Genomic DNA, 19,041 nt, shown 5'->3' with positions numbered 1-19,041 from the left:
CCCCACCCCCAACTTTTCTTCCTTAACAAGATGATCTTTCACCACTGACCACCAAACCATTGTTCATCGGATTTCTTCCAACTGCCACTCCCTCCCAGAAAACCTAAAGCACCAGATGATCGATGGTTTTAAAAAAAAGACGAATTCGATTTGAAGGGTTTTATCACCTCCCTCTTCTTCCTCGAGTTTAAATATGTAGATCGATATGTTTAAAGAACAAATCAAGTATGTTGCTCTCGTTTGCAGATCTGGAAAACGAACATCTAGAGCTACCAGAGAAGACGAATAAGTGGTGGTAAGTAGGCAAAGTCACTTGAATTTACATCTGGGTCATAATCCATCGTCATGGGAGTTTGCTAGGGGTAGGAGGTTTTGCATAAGCAGGGGTGGAGAAAGGCATGTGGGTCTTCGATTATCAGGAATGGAGAGAGTCGTTATTGCTAGGGTTAGGGTTTGAGAAAGATTGATGAAGACGGGTGGTGGGTTCTGTGGAGATTTGAATATGGAGAAGAAGGGGTTGCTTCCGATTCGTAAACAAATTGCAAATCCAAAATTGGCAAAATTTCATTCACATTTATGTACTAATCAAAACGACTTTGGTTTGGGAACAAGGATATGGGTCATGGGGATGAAGAACATAATAACAGGAAGGAGAGAGAGAGAGAGAGAGAGAGAGAGAGAGAGAGAGAGAGAGAGAGACGGAAGGGATGAGAGGGGTGGTTTGTTTTTTTTTTCTTTTTTTCTTTTTTTAATTAGAATAATTAGAAAAGAAATTAAATTAAATTAAAAAGAAAATTATTTAAGGGCATATTTGTCATTTCAGGTGGAGTATAGACCAAAACTATATATAAATGCCAACCATAAGGACCAAAACCACACAAAGTATCCAAAATTGGACTACTGATGCACCACTAAACTTTTTTGGACCAAAACTGCATAAATTTGACAACCACAGGAACCATTTTTGCAATTTTGTCATAAAATCAATACAGATTATATTCACATATTTATTTAAATCAACAATTATAATTTTATATAACTAAAAAAAATATCTCTTAAGTAATATTTTATTTAAAATAATTGATTAGAAATTTTGATTTTTTAATATTAAAGTTTAATTAATTTTATAACCGTGGTTCTCACGAGTTATAAACTAATATGTTTTATAATATAGTATTAAATGAATTTCTTATAACATTCATTAATTGAAGTATTTAAACTTTTGAGAAGTATTAATGATTTATTTATGAATAATTGATTTGTATAAAAGGTTTTGTAATTTATACCTTTTAAAATTCAAGATACGCTTAATATATATTCATCTAACACATATTGAATCCAAACGTATTCTCTTACAAAGGTCAATGCAGCTTGGAAGCATGAGTACTACACTTCACAATGAATATTTACGGATAAAATACCTTGTAACCTTATCCACTCTTTAAATGTTATTCTAAGAATAATTCATATAAACATTACGACCATGATAAGAATTTAATGGTAGGCCTCTTCATTTTCAGTGTATTGATGTAATATACTCAAAAGTTGAATATTCTTTTATGATAGTTTGTTTAAATTAATAATGAGTGTCACATGTTTCTTAAAAAGAATAAAGAAAAATGAGAAAAATAAGAAAAATAGGAAAAATGATTATATCGTGTTGGTGATGCAACCTACTTTTTATACGAATTATAAAATCGACTTTGGTTCATTTCCTAATTGTATTATCTAAGTTCGAAAATAACAAATTAAAAATAAATAAATAAAAATAACTTTAAGAACAAATAGTTATTAGGATCGTATGACTAGGGATAATATCACCGTAGCACAATGAATTTTTATGATTTGTCTGATTCGACCAATTATGTTTTTTTTTTTTTTTTTTTTTTGCGCATTAAGTCATCAAACTTTTATTGTACATGTCAATTACGTCATTATGGTTAGTTTTTAATCATTCATCCGTTAACTAGTTTTCTAAATTACACGAATGGCCCCTATAGTTTAAATTTATTTCGTAATTGGTGGTTATCAACCATGTTTTAAATCACAAGACTAAAACTACCACAATTCTAAAACTCTAGGGACCAAAGTGTAACATTGTCATCGTCTTCCCTAAATTCTTTCGTATCCCAACTTACCCGACGCTCCTTCAAAATCGATTAAATATGTTGAATCTAATAAATTCATTGTTTTTCATAATTTATTGGTATTAAGTTATTTTTGATACTTCAAAGCCTATTCAAATGTCAGTCACACTATTTTCTTACTTGAACCCGATGAAATCCTCAAAAACCCTACCCTAAATCGCCAGAGAGACCGGTCGTCCCGCAACTTGAAGACCTATGGGATCTTGAAGGATCAAACCGTCAAAATCCTGCTACCTAATTTCGACTTCGATCATATAGTTGAAAGGAGGTTGAGTTCGGTTTCAGGTATCATCGTTTGTGTTTACCAGTTAATGTGGTAAGCTTTTCTTGTGTGATTAAAATATACAAAAGCTTATGCGATCAAATAATAGGCAAAAAATACAATATGATTGCATTAAATATGTGTTTCCTAAGGATGTTAGCTCTAACACTACCCTCATTGATATCTCTCTCTTTCTCTCTCTCTCTCTCTATATATATATATATATATATATATATATATATATATATATATATATATATATATATATACATAAAAACTGAATCGATTTCAATGGCTGAGAAGGTATTCGATGAAATGCCTGGCCGAAATGTGGTGTCTTGGACTTCAATGCTTACAAGGTATTCATTAATTAAAGGGGCTATACGATCAAGCTATAGACCTTTTTCTGCAAATGCAAACAGAAGAAATCAAACATAACCCATTCACATTTGCTACTGTGTGATATCCCCATTTTCACAGCTAGAAAAGACCGATTTTGTTTATGCTTTATAAAAATCAGAGTATTTCTTTTTATAAAAATGTTGCGGAATTTGTTCCCAGAAAAACATGATAAATACGTTATTAAAACATTTTCGAAGAAACATATTTTATTTATTTTAAAATGTTTGGGATGTCATCGTCAATACAGAAACATAAGCATAAACAGAACTTACTAGTGATCTACATCTCTTTAATCTCTCAGTGTAATGTCACTTCATATCGACACATGTGATATAAATAAACTGAGTGGGTCAGGTTGGGAAACCTGGTGAGTACATAGGGTTTTCAACCCACAACAATATAATTATTATGTTTAAACATCAAACAATCAACCCAATTATCCATCCCCATTATCTTCTTTACTTTTAAGGATCTACTCAAAGAATCAACCATTCCTCGTTCATACATTCCTAAGGATCATCCTAAGGAATCGGCACAAAGTCCATCGTTGCTACGGTTTACACAACGGGCACTATGTCTGCATAGTCGCCAGGGTTTAGGCATCAAGTCTGCATGATCACCAAGGTTTAGGTATCAAGTTTGCATGATCACCAGGGTTTAGGCATCAAGTCTGCATAATCACCAGGGTTTAGGCATCAAGTCTACATGATCACCTAGGTTTAGAGTACACCGGGGAACACATCGTTCACAACACCTACAGGTTGCGAGCCTGCCAGTGTTCCACTGGACTGTCTAGAATAGTCTGTGGTTGTCATCCATACTCTGGTGAATGACGGGGCCATCGTTTGGGAAAAGGCATCTCACATCGTTCACCTCTCACCCTCACCTCGTGGTTTATAACACCTCTCAACTCATCGTCCAGCTCATATTCCGTCTATTATATCTACCTGTGTTTTATCCCAACATTTTCGTAGATATAAAATACATATACAGTTTAAATCGTTTAAAACGTGTATAAAATCGTTCGTCTAGCATAGACAGCAAGTATTCAGATAATATGCACACATAGCACGTAATTTATATAAAATACTTCATATCTATGTGTAAGATGAAAGTAACTATGCACTCACCTGAAAAGGTGGTGACTCAGCACTCAGACAGCGCTTTGATACTCTCAAAACGATTTCCTTCGATAAAACCTAGTATCAATACCATTAGTGTTTAGTCTAACGATAATCGCGACAAATGAATAGCCTAGCTATTATTTTTATTATATAAGTGTTAAATAACACTCAATATAACTCATAATAATAGCCCAAATAATTATTTTAAAGTCCTAATAACTTTACTATAATCATTTGGAAGCTATATTAAAAATTGCGTAAGCGTAGCTCACTTACAGCGGGTTTTTCGCAAAATCAGACTTCGCTGGAGCAGCGTTCCCGAGCCGAAATGCTCTTCTTCTCGAAGCCGTCGGGCACTCCAGGGCTTCCGCCTCGTGCTAGGAAGGTTCCCTAGGCTTTTCGGGGGGTTTCGGGGCTAGAGAGAAGTTCTAGAGAGAGAGAGGGAAGTGAAGGGAGGTGTGAGAATGAATGGAGGGGGGCATCTCTATTTATAAGAGGCTGGAGGGTCATTCACGTCATGAGTTTCTTGATGCTCACTTCGTGAGCCTACTTGGGCACCAAGGCAAAGCCTGGTGTTGACACGTGGCATCGCATACAGGGTGGAAATCAGTCGGTTTTCAAAAATTCATAACTTTCGCATACGAACTCCGTTTTCGACGTTCTTTATATCCACGCGTAGGTAAAACCAAGATCTACAACTTTCATTTAGACTCCCTCGGCTAATTCTCGACCAATCTCAAATTTAACAGTAGGAGGCATTTAGACTATTAAATGACCGCGAAGAATTTGTAACTCCTTCATACGGACTCCGTTTTCGTTTGTCTTTTTACCGTTGAGTTCCTATTAATGAGATCTTCAACTCTCATTTAGGTCGCGTAAGCCAAAAACCGCTCGAACTAAAATTCGAGTTTTGGGTTGTACACTGCTAATCCGAAACTTCGAAAAGTCATAACTTCCTCATACGAAGTCAGATTTGGGCGTTCTTTTTATGGATGTTCTCGGTTTAACATATACTACAACTTTGGTTTAGATCACTAAGGCTAAAAAGACCTCCATCGTAAATTCACTATTTACGTCTCCCGTGCTATGCCGATTTTGTCGTAAAACTTCAACGGGCCATAACTTTTTCGTTATAACTCGGATTTCGGCGTTCTTTATATGTATGGAACCCTTGAGACATATTATACAACTTCGTTAGGATTATTTATTCTAAATAATCTTTTGTCTAAAAGTCATTTTCGACCCCTATTATCTCCAAATTGACTAGCCCGAATCTACGGGGGTTACATACTGTTCTTGGAGCTTCGACTAACAATGGTGCAGTTGTTAAAAGAAATCAGGTTCATACCATGGTTGTCAAATTTGGCTTTGAGCTAACTACATACGTGTGTAATTCTTTGATAATATGTATTCAAAATCAGGAATTATCAGATGTGCAAGATCGGTGTTTGATTATATGGAAGTTAGAGATGCAGTTTCATGGAATGGAATGATAGCAGGTCTTGTAACAAATGGATAGCATTTACTCTCCCTTGATCTCTTCCATAAAATGAGACTTTTAGGGGTAAAACTCACACAACCTATCTTTGTAATAATACTAATATTATGTGCTAACATGAAAGAAAAGTTTGCCTATTATTTGGTTTGGTGCTTATGAAATCCAATGGTATGCTTCGTGTTTCAATCGGATGTAATGGGGAGAATAATGATTGTTGGATAAGGTGTCTAAGTCCATAACTATATTTAGTATGTACTTGACCCGATTTGGCATGGTCCATTTAGGTTGCATGGCATCATAACAATTGGATAGAAAAAATGATAATAAGGACACTTATGGTTTGTTAATATATTATAAGTTCTAATATATTAATATGAAATCATATTATTTAATTAGTATTGATAAAGAATTAATTTGGAATTAATTTTGTGATCGAAAAGAGACTAATTAAATATATGGGGATTGATTTGTAAATCATTTATTCTTATATAGTGGTCTTATAGTCCATGATTCACTAGATTGGGCTAGGACCCATTGGGTGCTCCATGGATGCTCCATGGAGGTTAAAACCCATGGATCATGGGGAAATGAAAAGCCATGAGCATTAGGGTTTAAATGGTGTAACCCTACATGTGACACACTATATAAGCAACCCCATATATTGCAAAATCGGGACTAAGACAAGAACAAGGAGGGCTAGCCGATTTTAAGTGAAAGTGTTCTTCTCTCAAGTTATTCCAAGAGTTGTGATGTTATGTGAAACATTTGAGGCATCACATTTGGGGTGCTAGGCTCACAAGTTCTTACAGGAATCCAAGCTACAAGAAATGTATGTCATTCTACTAGTTTTTTATATCACAACTACCCCCATGCCATGCTATTTAGGATGAGAACCTTGGAAAAATCAAATTTGCATGAATATTATAGAAAACATAGATCCAAGGTTTCTAGGGTTGCATGTATACCATAGGAGTGTTAGAATGCTCAAAACCCATCAGTGGTATCAAAGCCTAGGCTTGTTTTCTTTGTATTTGATGCAAACTGCTTGAAAAGTGGAAATTTCTATTCACTGTTCAGTGAACTCGCCGAGTCCATGGGGGGATTTTACGAGTCGAAGTGAAAATGCATCCTACTCGTCAAGTAGATTCTTGCACTCAGCGAGTAGGAGGCCTGTGTGCGGATTTTCGAGTTTTGCGGCTGGAAATGGACTAGAATCATTACCTAAACTGTTTTGGACTTATAAAAAAAATTTTGATGGTGTAATGATTATGCTAATCCATTTTCAATGGTTATTATCAATTTTTCAAGTTTTATATATGTTTATATGATTCTTGAAATAGTTGATATGAATATTCATGCTTATGAGTTTTAGTAAGATCATAGGAATTATTTGAAAATTGTTTGATGATGTAATTCTTGATCTAAATGTTATTGATGGAGTCCATAATTTGTCCTCAAGTTATGGTTTACCAAAAGTCATTTCTTTAAAGAGTCATTAAAGAACCATAGGTTACATAAAATGAAGATTCTTCATTTTAATAGACCATTAAACTCATAAGTTATGAAGTTGAAAAGGTCTTGAATAGTTTCAAAACTTGCCCTCAAGTTTTGGAATTTGAAAATTCACTTTAGAAAACTTTAATTCCAAACCCTAGAGGTCTAAAAGTTTTAAAAGTTAAATTTCAACCGTTAGTAGGCCTCATTCACGAAGCTGGTCTATAAGGGGGGTATAAGGTTGTTGCCTATAAAATGGCAACTTAATGGGTGTCCACTCTCACCCACCGCTTCCTTGACTGGTGGAGGGTCATTAGCCGAATGGGTAAGACAAGGACTATTATTCTCATCAAAAGTATAATGATAAATATAAAGTAACTAAACTTTTTTATAAATTCCCACTCTTAGTTACTTTAGGAAAATGTGAAATTGGTGCTAATCCATGAAATTACACTTTGTACCTTACCAAGTCGTTGGTGGAGCGTGTGTGGGTAACCGGCACACTAACATGGACTGGTAAGAGTGGCAAAGGGTTACTTAATGTTTATCATAGATCGATGGATCACGTGTGGGTAACTGGCACACTGATTAGGTGATAAAGATTAAGGGTACCAAGTTAATTTTCATGGTTATTCACACCTTGTTTGTGATCTTCAGCATCCCAGTCACAAACTTGAGAGAGCACAATCGAGATTTAAACATACCACTGAAAAGTTCAATGAATCTCAAAAGATCTAGGAGTTTCAATCCAATTAAAACCTAATAATTTATTTCGTTTTTCATGGTGGAAATTGGTGAATGACTCATCATTCACATACCTTCAAATATTTTATAGCTTGGATTAGGGCATCCCTCTTCCAAGTTATAATGTATTGTGTTGGGTCCTAGCCTTAATATTACATTTGGGTATTTTATTAAGGATCCTATATCTAATCTGAACTTGTCTTTCTTCTTTTCAGATGTCTTCCACCAATGCTGCTTCTGGATCAAACCCTACCGGCTCCTTCTCTCTCATGAACCTTTGTGGGAGAGTCATCTTTGATGGTTCAAACTTTAATGATTCGATTAGGAACATCAGGATGGTCACGTGTTACGAGGACAAGGAATATGTCCTCGATAAGGTGCTGAAAGAAATTAATAAGTCTACTGCTACTCCAAAGGATATCGTTGACTTTAGGGAAAATGAGAGAGATGCTACCAAAGCGGCATGTATCATGTTGGCCACAATGACAGCTGAACTCCAGAAGTCCTATGAGGAATTTTACCCTTTTGAGATGCACATGGACTTGATGGACCGCTACTATTTGAGTGCTCGTCAAGAGAGGTATGAAATCATCTTTTCCATGATAACAACCTGAATGAAGGATGGTGAATCCATCACGAGCCACATGCAAAAAATGCATAGGTTTGTGGACTATTTGCAAAAAACGAGTGTCAACTTCCCAGAGGAGTTGGCTATTGATATCATATTGCACTCCTTACCTACTTGTTATGATCAGTTCTGAATGACCTATCATATGAACAAGGAGGAGGTCACACTCAACTAGCTTCAAGTACTTTTGAAGACCGTCGAAACCGGTCTCAAAGGTAAATCGGTTGTTACTGCTCCTACTCCTAACACCGCCCCTGTTCTGGCAATTGGGCAAAGTAGAGGGAAGAAGAGGAAGACCCCTTCGAAGGGTACCAAGGGAAAGTCTCTTGATGGTTCCTCTTCAAGTGGAACCAAAGGTGGTTCTGTTACTCCTTCTTCCAACCCAAATGAAGCTCAATGCTTCTATTGTCAAGAAAATGGGCACTGGAAATGAAACTGCCCCAAGTACCTACAAGATGTTAAGGATGGGAAGGTCAAACCTACCCATGCAGGTATTTACACTATATTGTCTAATAACTCACCGCATACTAATTCTTGGGTCCTTGATACAGGTTGTGGTATTCATATATATTCTGATTTGCAGGGCCTAAGAAGAAGTGAGGATGTGGAGCACGGAAAGATAAACTTGATTATAGGGAATAGGAAAGCTTCACCTGTCACCAAGATAGGAGTTTATTCTTTGTTGCTAAGTAGTGTTAGATTTGAATAAGTGTTGTTACTCGTCCGAAATGGCAAGAAATATTATTTCTTTTCACGGTTTGTACAAACAAGGATTTACTTTTTCATTTGATAATGAATGTGGTAGTATTAATGCTTTTTATAATAATGTTCTTTATTTTAAAGCATTACCTTGTGATAGTCTATATGAAACTATGCTGGCTGTAGATAAATTAGGAAATAATGTGTTACATATCGATTCTTCCACTAGTTTGGATAAAGCATCCTTGTGGCATTGTCGTCTTAGACATGTTAACAAGAAGCGCATAGGACAACTCCAAAAGGCTGGAGTCTTGGAGTCATTTGACTTAAGGTCAAATGATAGTTTCGAATCTTGTTTACCTAGAAAAATGACTAAGTCACCCTTCATTGGTACTTGTTCTAGGGTTTAAGATTTGTTAGACCTCATACACACAGATGTGTGTGGACCCTTCAGAACCACCACAAGGGATGCTAATCGCTTCTATGTGACATTTACTGATGATTACAGTAGATACGGTTATGTCTACTTAATCAAGCATAAGTCAGAAACTTTTGAAAAGTTCAAAGACTTTAAATAGGAAGTGGAGAATCAGCTGGGCAGGAACATTAAGATGCTCCAATCCGATCGAGGATGAGAGTATCTTAGCATAGAGTTCCTTGACTATCTTAAGGAATGTGGAATTGTTTCACAATTGACACCTCCCAGAGCACCATAGCTTAATGGTGTGGCTGAGAGGCGCAATCGAACCTTGTTAGACATGGTTCGTTCCATGATGAGTCAAGCTTCATTACCAATCTCATTATCTGGGTATGCCTTAGAGACTGTTGACCATATCCTAAATTTGTCCCTACCAAGAAGGTTGCCAAAACACCTCACGAGATGTGGACTGGGAAAGTTCCCAATTTAGACCACATCAAGATTTGGGGTTGCGAGGCTTTCGTGAGACGTGAGACGTGAGACCCAGGACAAGCTCGAACCTCGTAGTTAGCGGTGTATTTTCATCAGCTACCCACAGAAATCCTTTGGTTATTTCTTCTACAGACCCAGAGAGAATGTGGTCTTTGTGGCAAGAAGAGGGGTCTTGAGAGAGAGAGAGAGAGAGAGAGAGAGAGAGAGAGAGAGAATTTATAAGCCAAGGAAATAGTGGGAGGCAAATTGACCTTGAAGAACTTTAAGATTCAAGCGATGAAGTAACCTCAAATCCTAGCAATCAACCTGAGGAGGAAATTCATGTTGATGATTCCGTACCTTTGAGGTGTTCCACAAGAGTTAGTAATCCACCTGAGCATTACTATGGTTTTCATATTACCGCGGAAGGTGATGCATTTATCAGTGATAGTACACTGGTAAATTTGGATTATCCTAACAACTTTAAGGAAGCCATGGCAGACCCTGAGTCCGCCAAATGGAAGGAGGCCATGGACAACGAGATTTAATCCATGTATGACAATCAAGTTTGGAACTTGGTTGACAATGTACTGGTTAGTAAAAAGGTCGAGTGCAAATGGATCTTCAAGAAGAAGGATAATAAGGATGGGAAAGTGCACACTTATAAGGTGCGACTGGTTGCGAAGGGCTTTACTCAAACTCCGGGAGTTGACTATGATGAGACCTTCTCACCAGTAGCGAAAATTAAGTCTATTAGGGTTATGCTAGCCATAAATGCATTTCATGATTATAAAATATGGCAAATGGATGTCAAAACCGCTTTCCTTATTGGAAAGTTGGCTGAGGATGTTTACCTGAGTCAGCCAGAGGGTTTTATCGATGCAAAGCACCTAATAGAGTGTGTAAGCTTGAGTAATCCATCTATAGATTGAAACAAGAATATCGCAGATGGAATCTTTGCTTCGATGAGAAAGTCAAAGAGTTTGGTTTTTCGAGGAGCGAAGATGAGTCATATGTATATGTTAAGGCTAGTGGGAGTATAGTTCATTTTTTGGTATTGTATGTGGATGACATACTACTTATAGGAAATGACATCCCAACCTTGCAGGAGGTTAAATCCTGGCTTGGAAAGTGTTTCGCTATGAATGACCTTGGAGAAGCTGCCTATATCCTAGGGATAAGAATATTGAGAGACAGGAGTAAGAGACTAATTGGAGTTAGTCAAAGTACCTACTTGGATAAGGTGCTAAAAAGGGTCATCATGCAGGATTCCAAGAAAGGTGACTTACCAATCCAGAGTAATGCCAAACTGAGTAAGACTCAGAGCCCGAGTACAGAGGCTAAGATAGCTGAGATTAGTTGATTATCATATGCTTCCGATGTAGGCTCGATCATGTATGCTATGACTTGCACTCGCCCTGATGTGTCCTTTACTTTGAGTATGGTCAGCAGATATCAAAGGAATTCGCAAAAGGCTCACTGGATTGAAATAAAGAATATTCTCAAGTACCTATGGAGGACTAAGGACTGGGTCCTTACCCTTGGTGGGAGTGATGACTTGAGAGTTGTGGGGTATAGTGATGCTAGCTTCCAGACTGATACGGATAATTTCCGCTCTCATTCGATCTAGGTCTTTACCCTAAACGGACGAGCGATTACTTGGAAAAGTTCCTAACAGCAAACAATAGTTGATTCAACTTGCGAATCAGAGTACATAGCAGCAAGCGAGGCGGAAAAGGAGGATATATGGCTAAAGAACTTCATTGGAGACCTTGGAGTTGTACCAGCTATTAAGGAGCCTATGGAGATTTTCTATGATAATGAGGGTGTAGTTTCCTTAGCTAAGGAACCAAGGGATCATGGTAGATCCAGGCACATCGAAAGAAAGTACCATTTCATTAGACATCAGATAGAAGAAGGACTCCTCATGGTAAAAAGGGTATCATCGGATGAGAACCCAGTGGATCCCCTCACGAAGGGACTGTGTAGGGTTAAGCATTTGCAGCATGCAAGGCGCATCGGGCTGAAGGGTGATATTAGTTTTACAGATTAGATAGCTATTTCTGAAACTTGTAAAATGTAATTGACATTTGATAATTAAATAAAAGTTGATGTTTATTTATATGTAAAGTTTTGCTATCTTGTGTCAATTGGTTACTATTGTTTTAATTTTGCATGTTTTGACTTCCAGAATAATTACTTTATTCAAACTCTCCACAGTCAGTCATATGTTGGAAGTAGGTATGAATCAAGAATGTCATGAATTGGGCTTGTAGATGTCTAAGGTGTTAGACATAGCAAAAGTTTCTACAACATTCATGACTGCTCATAAGTCCTGAGTATTGGATTCAACCCACACTCAGTTGTATCACTTCATGGAATTTATCTCGAGTGATCGTGAGACGGTAATATCATATAAGTCTTCAAACCTAGAGATATGAGTTGTTGATTATGAGTTGGTTGTGCATTGATTATACGAAAATGCATCAGTAACTCGATATTATAAAACGTGCTTTTGTGTATGATTCAATAAGTAGTTAGTACAAGCATATGAGTCAATGTTTATCTGTTCCTTCTAGTCCATGGAGGATTAGAAGCGATATATGGACCCCTCGATAATTTTGTTTTCACCTATGTACGGGCCTGATCAGAACCAAATTCATGTGTTCAATTTAGTTCTATGTCAAAAAAATCGGAAATTGGGAAACAAACTACTGGACAATAAGTACGACATTGCTCCATGTATTTGTCTGGCTGATATCTAGAACAAAAGATTATATGATCACTTGTCTTAAATGGCGCATCATCTTAGTTCTGCGAGACTTTGAAAGAGCTATGATTGCTGGTCAGTTCTTGAAGTCATACCTGTAACTATAGTTATGAGACTTATCCAAGTAGGAGACTGTTGGATAAGGTGTCTAAGTCCATAACTATATTTAGTATGTACTTGACCCAATTTGGCATGGTCCATTTGGGTTGCATGGCATCATAACAATTGGATAGAAAAAATGAGAATAAGGACACTTATGGTTTGTTAATATATTATAAGCTCTAATATATTAATATGAAATCATATTATTTACTTAGAACTGATCAAGAATTAATTTGGAATTAATTTTGTGATCAAAAAGAGACTAATTAAATATATGAGGATTGATTTGTAAATCATTCATTCTTATATAGTGGGCTTATGGTCCATGATTCACTAGATTGGGCTAGGACCCATTGGGTGCTCCATGGATGCTTCATGGAGGTTAAAACCCACGGATCATGGGGGAAATGAAAAGCCATGCACATTAGGGTTTACATGGTGTAACCCTACATGTGACACACTATATAAGCAACCTCATATGGAGCAAAATCGGGACTAAGACAAGAACAAGGAGGGCTAGCCGATTTTGAGTGAAAGTGTTCTTTTCTCATGTTATTCCAAGAGTTGTGGTGTTGTGTGAAATATTTGAGGCATCACATTTAGGGTGCTAGGCACACAAGGTCTTAAAGGAATCCAAGATACAAGAAAGGTATGTCATTTTACTAGTTTTTTATATCATAAGTACCCCATGTCATGCTAGTTAGGATGAGAACCTTGGAAAAATCAAATTTGCATGAATATTAGAAAAAACATAGATCCAAGGTTTCTAGGGTTGCGTGTACACCATAGGAGTGTTAGAATGCTCAAAACCCATCATTGACAATGTTATACTTTGGTCCCTAGAGTTTTAGAATTTGTGGTAGTTTTAGTCGTGTGATTTAAAGCATGGTTGATAACGACCAATTACAAAAGAAATTTAAACCATAGGGGTCATTCGTGTAATTTAAAGAACTAGTTAAAGGAGGAATGGTTAAAAACTAACGATAATGACCTAATTGACATGTATAGTAAAATTTAGATGACCTAATGCGCAAAAAAAACATAATTGGTCAAGTCGGACAAATCACAAAAGTTGATTGTGCTACAGTGACGTTATCCCTTCCTAATAAGAGGAGTAAATCGTTTTCCAGTGTCCAGTTTCTTCTCAAGAGAAACAAGATCCATCCATGTGGGCTTTAGCAGATTTCTTGGGCTTAAAGTTGTTCAGTCCATAAAACATGGGCCTCTTAGATCACATTAGGTGACTCTTTAGCCTTGCATTATTCTAATGTTTAAACTAGCTTTAAATAAAATATCAATCTATTTTTTGGAATATTTTTTGACCTGTTATATCATTAGATATATGTTTAAATTATCCAAGACTTCCAAGAAGTCATGAATAGCTATTCCTAGCTTGATGTTAGAAGTATCTTTAGCATCATAGTGATGTATTTACTAGGTATCATGTTCAGGTTTATTGCTCAAAGCAAATAATTTATGACTAGGACCTTTAAGTGTATACAATTTAATCTCTTATGAGATTGTCTCTTAAGACATGAACTCATTCATTGAAATTTTATCTAGTGAATGTTATTGTTTCATTAAGTCATTAAAGAAAATGACAATTCGTGATAATGAGAATGGATAACTACAAAATTCATTTAGTATTTTCAATATTTAATCTACAATAATTAATACCCTTTTAGTTTCCAAAAACATTAATTATCAAAGTCTAGGATTCAAGTTGCAAAACAAATAAATGGTTAGGTATCCTTTATCCCATCCATTTGAATTCAACTCGGTAGATATCGATTATCAATTATATCTTACTATATAATTCCTAGAATTTTGGGATCAATAATAACAAATTTAATTAGACATGTTCGATCCCATCTATGCCTCGGAACTCCCTTGCTTAGGTATCTTTTATCACAAAAGATTTCCGATCAAATTGCGTAATTTGAAAAACTTGTGTAATCGGCCTATAACTTGGTTATAGAAATCGAGAAGACACCCCGACCATCAAAAGACAACACTAAGCGGTTAGGTATCCTTTATCCTTGTAGTGCATACAAGAGACGTGCGGGTGTTTTTCAAAAGGATTGCATAGATTTGAGTATGGGTGAGCGCGGTGCAGTTCGATGCGGTTATTAGCCAAAACCTCACCACTAACCGCAAATGCGGTTAATCCATTTTCAAAACCGCATGGTGCGGTTATGTTTGCGGTGTGGTTAGGTGGTTAATTTTGCGGCACAGTTTTGTTTTTTGTGTGTTGCGGTTATCAACCGCATGGATTTGATGCTGTTATTTTGTGTTGTTTTTAATCACATTTTAGAGCTCAAATAGTTTTAAGAGTTCAAACATATTACTTGTAATAATAAAAAAAACCATAAGGTATAAGACAATTAACTATTTTACTTAAACCACAAACAACGAATATCTTAAAAACGTCAAATCAATAGTAATTAACAATAAATATCTTAAAATTGTCTAGTTTCATCATTTTTCAAAGTTAAACATAAGAAAAACCCAACACTTTTGTTTTCTAGTATTTTATCTTTCTTTCATTCATGAAACTTGTCTTATTTTTAATATTTAATAAACTAATAATTGATAAATAAAAAAAATTGTATATAATATATGTGGTGCGGTGCTGTTTGTTTGCGGTTTTTAAAAACTAATAACCGCACCGCACCGTAAATTTGCGGTTTGTAAAAAACAGAAAACCTCACCATCGGTTTTTCGGTTGCGGTTTTTGCGGTTAATTTTAGTTGCGGTGTGGTTTTTGCTCACCCCCAGATTTGAGGTTTGTAACGAATATTGTCTTTATATGTTTTATAATTCTAATTTAAAAACATATGATATCATGGTTATTACATGCATATAATTATGGTATCAATTTTCAAATGAAAATCACTTTTAAAAGTTCTATACAAAAAACTCGTTTTTATATAATTTGACGCAATTCAATTTTAATAACCGGTATTAATTTTAAGTGCATTTGAACCTTATATATCTTTAATAAAACTTCATTTTATTACTTATATATTTGGAGTTTTTAAAAGTTACAAAAATCACTATTTTAAAACTTATAATGGAGTATTTCAAAATTTATCGTTATTAACGATTTTATAAAACCGGGTGATGTTTATTTTGTCCAAAATTATTTTAACATGTGAAAAACTAATTTTATTTTGCATAAGATAAGCAACACAAACATGCATAAAAAAATATGTGCATAAACATAACCAACTAATGTCAAGTCCATTCCTAAAGGGACATTTAAAGGGACCAAAAAAATTTTGTAATGTTGTTGTATAAGCTCCCACTTGAGTAAACACCCATTGCTTGCAAAAGATAGAAAAACTTCTTGAAAGCTAAAATTCAGCAACTGTCTTTAAAAGTCCAACAGGCCTTTGTAAACAGCATTAGCGACATTTTTCAGAAAATGAAACTGAAAATTCTGCACACCTTTTAGACTTGAAAATTGCTCTTTTGTCTTAAAAAAATGGTTCCAACTTGATTTTTTGTTACATTTTTGTACAATAAATTAATTCTAAAAAGTAATCTATTATTTTACAAAAATAACCAAGAAAAACTAATCTATTTAATTATTACATACCATATGAATAAATAAATTATTATGACCATTTTATAACAAAAATAACCAACGACAACATAACAACACATTAGTCCTTGGCTAGTTTATGCACATCATATACATCAATATACACATCAAACAACCTTTGTTTTTCTAAGACAACTTTAAATGATAAAAGATGCATGAAACTTTTGCCACATAAAATAACAACTATAAAGTTATCATGGAAAATATGTATGAACTTATTTTTATACAAAAACAAGTTATCCATATTCTCTAAAAACTAAGATTTCCAAAAATCTAAAATCTAACCAAACTTGCAACCTGGCTCTGATATCAATTGTTGGGTTTTAGTTCAAAAAGAGTTTCATAAACAAGAAAAATATGGTAATCGAAGACTTTAATTTTTGAAATAAAATAAACATTTTATTTCCACCAAGGATCTTCTTGCAAGTTATAGAAAGATTTAAACACCAACCAAAGAATGGATGAACAAACCTTTGTAGTTCTTTGGGTCCTCTTGGGAGGCTTGGAAGTTGATGAAGAATGTGGAACCTTTGAGACACCAACAATGACTCAAATTGATGTAGATGCTAGTCCAAAACTTTTAAACCCTTAAGATTTAAGCTCATAACAAATATGAACTTCAAGAGGGCTTGAAGATGCAAGTAACATCAAGTGTTCCTAACTAATTAAGAGAGAATGAGAGGGAGAGAAGAGGTTTCAGCAATTGCATCAAGCGAAGGATGAGCCATCTAACCAAATGCAAGCCTTCTTATCAATATGCATACAGTGAAGGTATTAACCATTAAGTACTTCTACTTTAGACAAGCTTGTCCCCATGTCATAAGAGTGTCCCTATTAAGTATTTCTTTATTGAATATTTATTAAAATCAATTTCTAATAAATAATTAATTGTATCAAATTGTTGTTAGTGTGACCCATTAGTATCATATGTTATTTAGCAATATCACTTTAATATGACTCTTGAGCATACTAGACCTTTCAAGTTTAATTTTGGAATCACATGATTGTTCATCCAAATCCCTCAAACTAGGGCTCTGATACTGTAAAGTCCCGATTTTCAATCCAAAATGTTCATTTTTATACAGTCGAGCTTCGCCCTTCTTATTATCTGATGGAGAACCTGAAAACATTTAATATTAACTGGGTAAGCACTAGACTTAGTGAGTTCCCCAAAATACTGTATACCATAATACACACACATACACATATATATATATATATATATATATATATATATATACACACACACACACACAATGCATACACATAATGGCCTTTAGTATAAAGCTGGTTCGCCCTTTTTGCCTACAACATATAGTTGGTCCGCAATTTAGCCTTTAGCATAACGTTAGTCCGCCCGAGTCTATTGGCATTCAACACAAGGCTAATCTGCCCTCAACTCCCACATAAATCAACACATATAAACAGTACAACAAACAATAATCCAATAATACATGAAACTAACCGAACTACCTTAATGGTATACTACATGGCAACTATATATCTACTGAAATCGTATTGACGTGTTGGTTTAATCGCAAAACTTCTTCATACAAATTCAGATTCGGGAGTTCTATATATCTATGAAAATCATATTGAAGTTCCTACATGTTTATAAGGATTAGTTTAGCTCAAAAGTAATACATTTCTACTTCAAATTTTATAAATGACGGTTTATGTTGAAATCTATTGAAATACGAAAATAGGGTGGGTGTTACAACTCTCCCCCACTTATAAAGATATCGTCCCCGAAATCCTACTCCTAACGCACTTTAAGATAACAGAATCAACAGAGGTTCCAACCGATGTTGCTGCATCAAAATTGCCCCTCTGTACTTAATCGACTATAGAATTTTTTTTTTACCATAGAGGTACACCTAGAATCCTTGTGAAGTCTTCCAAAATCAGTAATTCGTCGGTTTGGACTACGATTGATGATCGCTTTCAGGCGAGAAAATTCGGCATAGTTGCCTTGATTAACTATGAAAATTCATCTACAATATCCTAACATAATGCACTTTCCGAATCATACCTCTAAAAAGTCTTACGACTTATCTTAAAACACACATGAATCTAGATTGTAATTGGTATTCCAATCTAATTCAGGTGTTCCAACATCCTAAATTTTAACCAAAACTACTATGGCTGGTTTGTTGGCTTGAAGATACTAGAACCAATACTCTAATATTGGTTACAGGCTCGTTATAAGGCTTGCTTATCTTCCATTCTACTTGACTATAACGAACACTAGGTCACCTAATAGCCTTTTTACAAGGCCATAACAATTTTTCCTATCAAGGTATAATTATTGTTCAAGCAATTCATTTGCAGTACGTTGTTACACTTATGCAACAACTGAGATTTCTATGCCGGATCACTCATGTCATCAATCTCCTAGGTCCGAAGACTCACAATCAATCCTTCGGTGGTCTTAAAAACTCGCAACCATTATATGACTAACCTAAAGGAACCAACTTGTCCTCCTTCCTTCACATCTACTTATTGTTGGATAAGGTGTCTAAGTCCATAACTTATTTGGTATATACTTGACCCGACCCGGCATGGTCCATTTGGGTTGCATTTCATCCAAACTATTTATGGATAATTTTATGAGAGTTATACACATATGTTTATTAATATATTGTAAGTTATAATATATTAATATGAAGTTATTT

This window comes from Lactuca sativa, chromosome 4 (genome assembly GCF_002870075.4).
Source record: "Lactuca sativa cultivar Salinas chromosome 4, Lsat_Salinas_v11, whole genome shotgun sequence".
NCBI lineage: Eukaryota > Viridiplantae > Streptophyta > Magnoliopsida > Asterales > Asteraceae > Lactuca > Lactuca sativa.
Note: the sequence above shows the minus strand (reverse complement) of the source record.